Raw genomic sequence first — 8,507 nt, forward strand, 5'->3', positions numbered from 1 at the left:
TTGGAACTTCATCCCAAACCACTAATTGAGCTCCAAATTAACAATAAACACAATCTAATCCACCTAATATCACATAATCAACATAGAGCTCACAAGTTTAATAATTTATTAGGATTCAACAAATTCTTACCTCACCTACGAGTTAAACGGGCAAAATCCAGTGATTACCCGCTGCTAGAGTTCACCTAAACCATCAAAATCATATAATTCTTCAATACCCCAAACCCCAAAAATAGAAATTGAATGGAGAAGATTTGGGTCAGAAAATGCAAAGTTCTTACCAAATTGCTCACTGGATTTTGTAGAGAATTCCGAGACGAATGCGTGACCACTGACGATTCGTCAATCGGAACTCCGGATCAAAAGTTACGTGGATTTAAATTTGTGGTGAGGGTTTGTAAATTTGCATGTGTTCTTCCCCTCACATTGAGCATGCTTTCAGTGTATATAAGCTGAAAGGAGGAAGAAGAGTGTTTCAATCTTCCTTAAGTATATGGGCTGATGGTTTGGGCCTTGGGTCCAGTTCGACCAGTTCGGTCTATTTAGTTCAATCTTAGGCCGAATTCTTTGAAATTGGTGTCAAAATTCATATTTTAATTAGCTCTATTATATTGAACTATCAAATCTCATTTTCTAATTACTTTGATTAATAATTACTTTATTGATTAGTTATTTACTAATTACTCGGAGTTTACACATACATATAAAATATAAAGTAATTTTTTAGATAAATCATAATGATATTTTGATATTTTATTGATATTAAAATATAAATTAATTTTTTAAATTATTTTTAATGTCTTATTTTAATTATATCAAATATTTAAAATATTTTTTATTTTAATAAATAAGCATATATACTATATCTAAATTTATTTTAAGAATATATGTTAAGAATAAAATTAGACATGCTGACATGTGATGGTATTTACGTGTGTCCAAGCGTATCTGGAGAAGAATTTTTTACTTTTTATTAAGATATGGTTGGACATAGCAGACACGCATGTCAGACGAATGTGGGTGAATATCGTATCCGAAATGGATCCAACATGCAGATACAATAACTCAGCGAAGTGTTTGTACTTCGTAGATAAAAACTAAAAAACACTAATAACTTCATTCATATTTGACAAATTAAATAAACTTGTCTTTGAGTAATTAGGTATTATTATTATTATTATTATTATTATTATTATTATTATTATTATTATTATTATTATTATTATTATTACAATAGCAAAAAAAACTAATATTAATAACAAAAAAACAACATTAAAAGAGGGGTCCATCTACAGTAAAGTTGCATTTTGGTACAGATTTACAGATTTTTGTCTATTTTAAATCTGCTGTGGATACGTGTTGCTTCTGTGAGGTAGCTCTCAGAAAGCTAGGGAGGCTCATGGAAGGACTGACAGAGCCGGTTAGATAGGTGAGCTGAGAACGGAGTTGGCATTGCATAGGGTCCCGTTAGTGCCGTTGTTGGGCCTTGAGGTTTGACCCAAAAAAGAGTGGGGGTAGGCAAGGTAGTTGGTGCTGTGGGTCAATCTTCTCCTGTGGTCCAAAAGAACCCTAGCAGCGTTCACGAAATTAGAGCCCCCATGGATATCGTGACTCCCACTGCAAAATTATTGACGAAAAATATTCACGAAACGTAGTAACCAAAAATAATATCTGTAAAAAAAAAATCAATTTTTCAACCAAGAATGATTTTTTTTCCTTTCTTATAATTTGTTACGATTACTTTTATGGAAATAATTTTTTTAATCATGTTTATAATTATATAACATACCTTTATTAAAACAACACAGAAATAATGTTTTTCATTATACTTATAATTATTATTTCCATTTTTATAAAATATTTTGTTATAATTATTTTTACAAAGCAATATCTTACAATTATTTTACTAACCTGATCTTCTTGTAATTAATTTTATTTTTACTATTCTTAATAATTTCTGAAATAACGTCAAAATTATTTTTATTTTAAAAGAAAAACTTCTTGTGATAATTTACATTACTATTCTTGCTATTATAACTTTCTCTATAATTTTCTTCTCGCAGTTTTAAAAAGGTTACACTTGTTTCTTATAGTTTTTCAAACTCAAATATTAAACTAACACCAACAGACAAAATATCATTTTGATGTCAAGTTCTCAAAACTAAAAAAAAAAAAAATTCATTACAACGCAATCATTTTCGTAAAAATAGTAACAACAATTATTATAAAATAAGTTCGGTGTTTTTGTTAAAATTATTCAAAACAATAATGATAGAAATTAATAAAAAATAAAAATAAATATAAAAACAAAATAAACATGATAAATTATTCCTTCAAAATTAAAATAATAATCTTATGATTATTATAAATATAATCAACAAATTTATGTTCGTGATATTTAATTTTTTTGATATTTCTCTATAATGTTTAAAATAATTATAACAAATGATTTTAATAAAAATAATCAAAAAAATTATAACAAAAAGAGAATTGCTGTTGGTCATAGATTTATTTTGTCATATGTCGATAGGGGTGTTTGCGGTGCGATTTGGTTCGATTTTAAGGAATAGAGTCATCCGATCTGAACGCCTAATGTTCGTTCTATCACGACTATGTTTATTTTCTTTTTATATTAGAAAACCTATTATTTTTAAATTTTAATAATTTATCATGCAGTTTATCGATAACAAACTATTATATACTTCAAGTATTTATTAAAAATTAATATACATATGTTATACAAGTCTGAAAAAGAACAAATAACTGACTTTATGATTATTGTTAAATAAAAACATAAATAATTTAACAACGAGCGATATTATCATTCAAATTAAAATAGGTTAAATACAAGAAAACAATTTGATGAACGACAAGTATATATATCATAGTTTGCACATACGTTATTCAGAAATAAGACATGGGGACGAAACCAAGTTCACACATCTCAGGTAAGTTTGACTTTCAAGCGATTTGGTCAGACTGGACTTATCTACTTTGACTGCTTTTTGACCGGAGCACTCCGGAATTGACCAGTTAGTTCCGGTTCTGTACCTTATGGGACCCAAAAAGGGGACCAAACAAATTTTAAATTCGGTTCACCTATTTTTCGGTCAAACCGGCCTATCCAGTGCGGTTTTATTAACTATTGTGACACACCAACAAAGTTATTGGTAAAGGGTCTGGCTGTAAGAAAACCATAGTTATTCGAATTGGACTGGACCATCCGGTTCAAGCAGAAAACTGATGAATCGGAAGCATATTCGCTCTGACCCGATATTTAGACCGCACAACATTACCAACTGAAACGAAATGGTCAGACCCTTAATTAACCGGTGAAGCTAGCTGAGGACCACTCTGATCGGACCGCTTGAAATTAAACTTTCACGAGACGTGTGGCGTAGGGTTCCACCCCCTGTCTTCATGGAAAAAGAGCATCTTTCGTAACCACTTAGCTATCATGCACCTTACTAACATATATACAAATTATAATACATCTAGGTATGTTTCATCAAATAGTTTACTTCGATTTAACTTATTTTAATCTTACTCGTAAAGTCACTCATTCTTAAATTAAATGTACTTTTATTTACCAATGCTAACAAAGTTAGTTAATTTTTTCTTTTCATAATAATAAAATATTCATTAACATTATTTTTTAAGTAAATACTTATAATATATAATAGTATAACATATATAAACCAATTAATAAATTATTAAAAATTTAAAATAATAGTTTTTTTATACGTAAAAACAAATTAAAAAAAATTACGATGGAATAAACTTCACAAAAAACTTATTGTTCATGCTCTGTATTATTTCAGAATAGCTACATATTCAAAAAATATTAGTGAAATTAGGTATTTTAAAATGTAATTTTAAATTTTTTAGTATTTTCTATTCTTTTTTCCTATAATGCAGGGCCAATCGGTTCAACTAGTTATCCACCGGTTGAATCAATAACCCATTGACCCGGTGGTTTGACCACTTTAGGGGCTAATTTAGTGTGATTTCATCGGCTCTAGGGGCCGGGTAAGGGTCTCAAAAATAGACCCGGTCATTATTTCGGATAGGGTCCAGTCCATAGCTCGGGTCACCCGAACTCGGCCCGGTGGCCCGTTCATCACACACAATTAATATTCCGTATTATTAGTCATGGATGATGGCTACTCTTATGTGGAATTTAACTATTGTCAAACTTAATACTTTGTGTTATTAGTCATTATAATATTATAAGTTAATGTTTTACGTTTAAAATGCATAAGACTTTAGACTGGTGCATAATATTGTGTTATTTATATTAGTTTAAATATTTGGTGTCGTTAGACAATATTACTCTTGATTATGGTTATGCTTTAATTTTAGAGAGGTGTTGCTTCTTGTGATATTTTCTTAAGTGAATTTTACTACGTGAATTGTGAAATAATGGTTCGAGATAATGTGATTTTTACATGCGAAAGACCCGGTTTTCACCCGGATTTCCCCCGGCCCGAAGGTGCATAAGTTTCATCGGGTCTAGGATCGGGTTAGGGTCTAAAAATTAAGCCCGGTCTATATTTCGGGTCGAGTCTGAGTTAAGCAAACCCCGGTGTGGCCCGGTCCATGTACACCCCTAACGATTATCCGCCTTTAAATAACCAAAAAAATTGACCGAGCCGATCTGCTGTCGGTTCTGTTTGGTTCGGTTGTCGGTAAAGCAGCAACCGAAATGGTTGCCATTAGCTCATTCTTGTACATGGCTCAATTTTTCATAGGTTCAAAATCGACGCAAACTGAATCGATAACACCGCTACAACTAACGTTCATCTTCTTCACCGAGCAATCCTCAGACCCCATAATTATCATCAACGTCCGGGCACTCAACCCGGCCAGGTCATTGCGTCACATGTTCAACCGGTAGATCACAGATTCAACCGGTAGACCCGGTCATACTTAACTAACTATATAAAATTTAATTTCCTATATCAATTTATTCTCTAATTTATTAATTAATTAGTATCTATGACATTATTCAATTTTATGTTAAAAAATATTAATATTACTAGATGTCATACAGTTATCAATAAAAAAAATATGTCATCCATTAATAAACATTTTTTGGCCTATCTTGTTTAATTTAAAGATATCTAACAAAATCTACTTCTCATTTTAGTAAATACACATAACTCAAAAATAATTCATTTTTCCAAAAAAAAAATAACCATAAAAAAATTTAAACTAAATATGAAAACTATCCGTTGGAATACACATAACTCACAGCATTCAGACACACTTTTAATTTTTCTATTTTATCTCCATTGGGTTATATTTTATTCTATTGTGTTTTCTTTTTTTTTTTTTCTGGACTTGTATTGTATTTTCTTTTTGATTTAGTAACTTTATCATAATCCCATTGGTGTTGCAATTACACTCTATGGGCAGTTACCCTTTTGGCCCGTCTCCCTTCAGCGTCTTTTTCATTCCTTCAATTTTTTTCGGCTACATTTATTTTCACAACAAAAATTCATCTTTCAGTCCACTACCTATACGGAGCAAATATTACAAGAAACCGTATTAACGGGCCCATTTTATGGGGATTACAAGGTCCAGCACAAAGACCCGTTAAGTTTGCATGGCCTTTATGGTGGCGCCGTTACAGCTGCTGCAAGCCAGCCATCACGCTTGAGGAGCCCCCCTATTCGCCAGTCCTGTCAGCCTGCATCCGCCTGCCTCCACACCATAACCACGTGTCGACCAGGAACTCAAGCAGAAGGAGTATGTGAATCTCTGTATGCTCTCTGTATAATCATTGATCTGTATACTATAATTTTCCTTAAATGAGACACATGACATCTTTTTTATAATTATCTAATTAAAGTATGTTAAATTACTCAAAAATTTTTATTATTAAATAACTAACTAATACTATAAACATCTAAATGTCCTGACCCGTTACTGTAACTATTTTTTACAAAACAAATTTTTGAATTTGTGTGAGTCCCAATACTGCAGAAAATGTTGTCTTTGATTTTCGTGCATATAGCAAACTGTATTATAAGTTTGACACCTATTATTTTTTTTTTTTTTTTTTTGGACAAGGACACCTATTATTTATATGTGTAGAAAAAATTTAACATCTATAGGCTAGCATTTGCCAATAATAAATTATGCAACTAGCTAAACAACAATTTATCTGGGTGGGTTTGTCTTGTAGGACTTATCCATGCCCAGAAAAATTTTTTATCTTGACTGCCTTCAGTCCCAATTAAAAAATAAATTTCTTAGTTTTGTAATAATTTTTGGAAATATCATAGCACAATTTCCCTAACTGAGTATGTCATTTGTTCAAACAATTATCGTGAGTGGTTATTTTTACATTTAATACTTAACATTCTATAGTAGCAATTAACAATTACAAGGGTTAAAAAACTTAAATAAGCCAAGGGGAACAAAATTTTACACAAATTCGTCAAACCAAAATCTGCTTCGTGAATCCACCAATGTACATTTATATATAGTTTGAACTAGCCTAATTCGAACTCCATTTCTACATAATTCGAACCAGTATACACAAATACATGCACACAATAATTCAAACCAACTTGGTTCGAATTATACACAAACATACGCACACACCAATTCGAACCAGTTGGGTTCGAATTATACACTTATTAAAAAAATTAATAATTTAAAAATTAAAAAATATATATTTTATTTTATACATTAAAAAAACTAACAAAATATTTAATTACGAGACTTCTTTAAAATATTAATGAGCTATCAATTCGAATTCCATACAATACTCTTTTGTCTATTTTTAATAGCTCATGAATATTTTTTAATAAATTTTTTAATAAATTTATTTAAATTATACTACAAAAAATATTTGATTCTATGCAAAATAATTTTTAAAAAATGGCTTAAAAAATGTTAGGAGTACTATAAAAATTTGTAATATCCTAATGACTTAGGATATTAAAGAAATACTCTACATAGTCAATAATAATTTAAAAATTAAAGAAAAAATATTTTTATCATATATTTACCTAAATCACTAGAATATTACAATCTTTTATAGTACTCATAACATCTTTTAAGACATTTTTTTAAAATTATTTTGTATAAAATAAAATATTTTTTAATTGTTTTATATGAAATAAAATATTTTCTTTCATTTCTAAATTATTATTGATTATGTAGAGTATTTTATTTAAAATTTGAGTACATGTATGTATTTACCTAAGTTATTATAATGTTACAAATTTTTATAGTACTCCTATCATTTTTTAAGCAATTTTTTTAAATTATTTTGCATAGAATCAAATATTTTTTATAGTATAATTTAAATAAATTTATTAAAAAATATTCATGAACTATTAAAAATGGACAAAAGAACATTGTATGGAATTCGAATTGATAGCTCATTAATATTTTAAAGAAGTCTCGTAATTAAATATTTTGTTAACTTTTTTTTAATGTATAAAATAAAATATATATTTTTTAATTTTTAAATTATTAATTTTTTAATAAGTGTATAATTCGAACCAAGGTGGTTCAAATTAGTGTGTGCATGTGTTTGTGTATAATTCGAACTAAGCTAGTTCGAATTATGTAGAAATGAAGTTCGAATCAGGCTAGTTCGAACTACATATAAATGTGCATTGGTGGATTCACGAAACAGATTTTGCTTTGACAAATTTGTGTAAAATTTTGCTCCTCTTGATTTATTATTGTGATTTGCCCCGATTACAAGTGAACATAATTATTTCAAAAAGGTAGAACTGAGCACAGATCATAATATCTAATTATCCGTCAGAATTTGAACTGCATTAATTAAATTGGTTTTGAAATCAATGGATAATTGGGTCTAATCCGAACTAAACTAATAACTCTTTCTAGTAATTGATTCGAATAACAGTTCTGGGAATACAAAACTCGAATCAACCCGTAGACCCGATTATATATTAATTAAATAAAAATTTAAAATATATATGTCTTTTAATATGTTTAGATTTTAATGTCTTTAGTGTTTAATATGTTTGAATTTTAATGTGTTTAGTTTTTAATGTATTTGGTATTTAATATGTTTGGATTATTTCTATTAATGTTACATGTTTATTGTACTTACAATATTTTTAAGATAAAAATTTCGTTTTTCTTTTATCAATTTCCGTTTCATCGAATACCTAATTATCCGAATCAAACCAATCCATTTTTAGTTAGTTTGATTTGATTCAAATACACACATAAAAAAATATAAATCCGAACCAAATCGAACTAATTAAAATTCAATTGATTTAGTTCTAATTTCACTTTACATTCGAACCAACCCAACCTGTATTCACCCCTAAAAAAGATGTTCGCATAGATTTAAGTATACGATAATAAACAAATTATCATTGTAACAATAATTATGTCAACAACAACTATTTAATTTTAGATAGACAAATAAACAAAAAGACTTACATATCTTCAGTTTAAAAAAAAGTTAAGGACGTATTCATAATTATGGGAGTCACTCAAATAAAAAC

Source organism: Arachis stenosperma, chromosome 4 (assembly GCF_014773155.1).
Source record: "Arachis stenosperma cultivar V10309 chromosome 4, arast.V10309.gnm1.PFL2, whole genome shotgun sequence".
Lineage (NCBI taxonomy): Eukaryota > Viridiplantae > Streptophyta > Magnoliopsida > Fabales > Fabaceae > Arachis > Arachis stenosperma.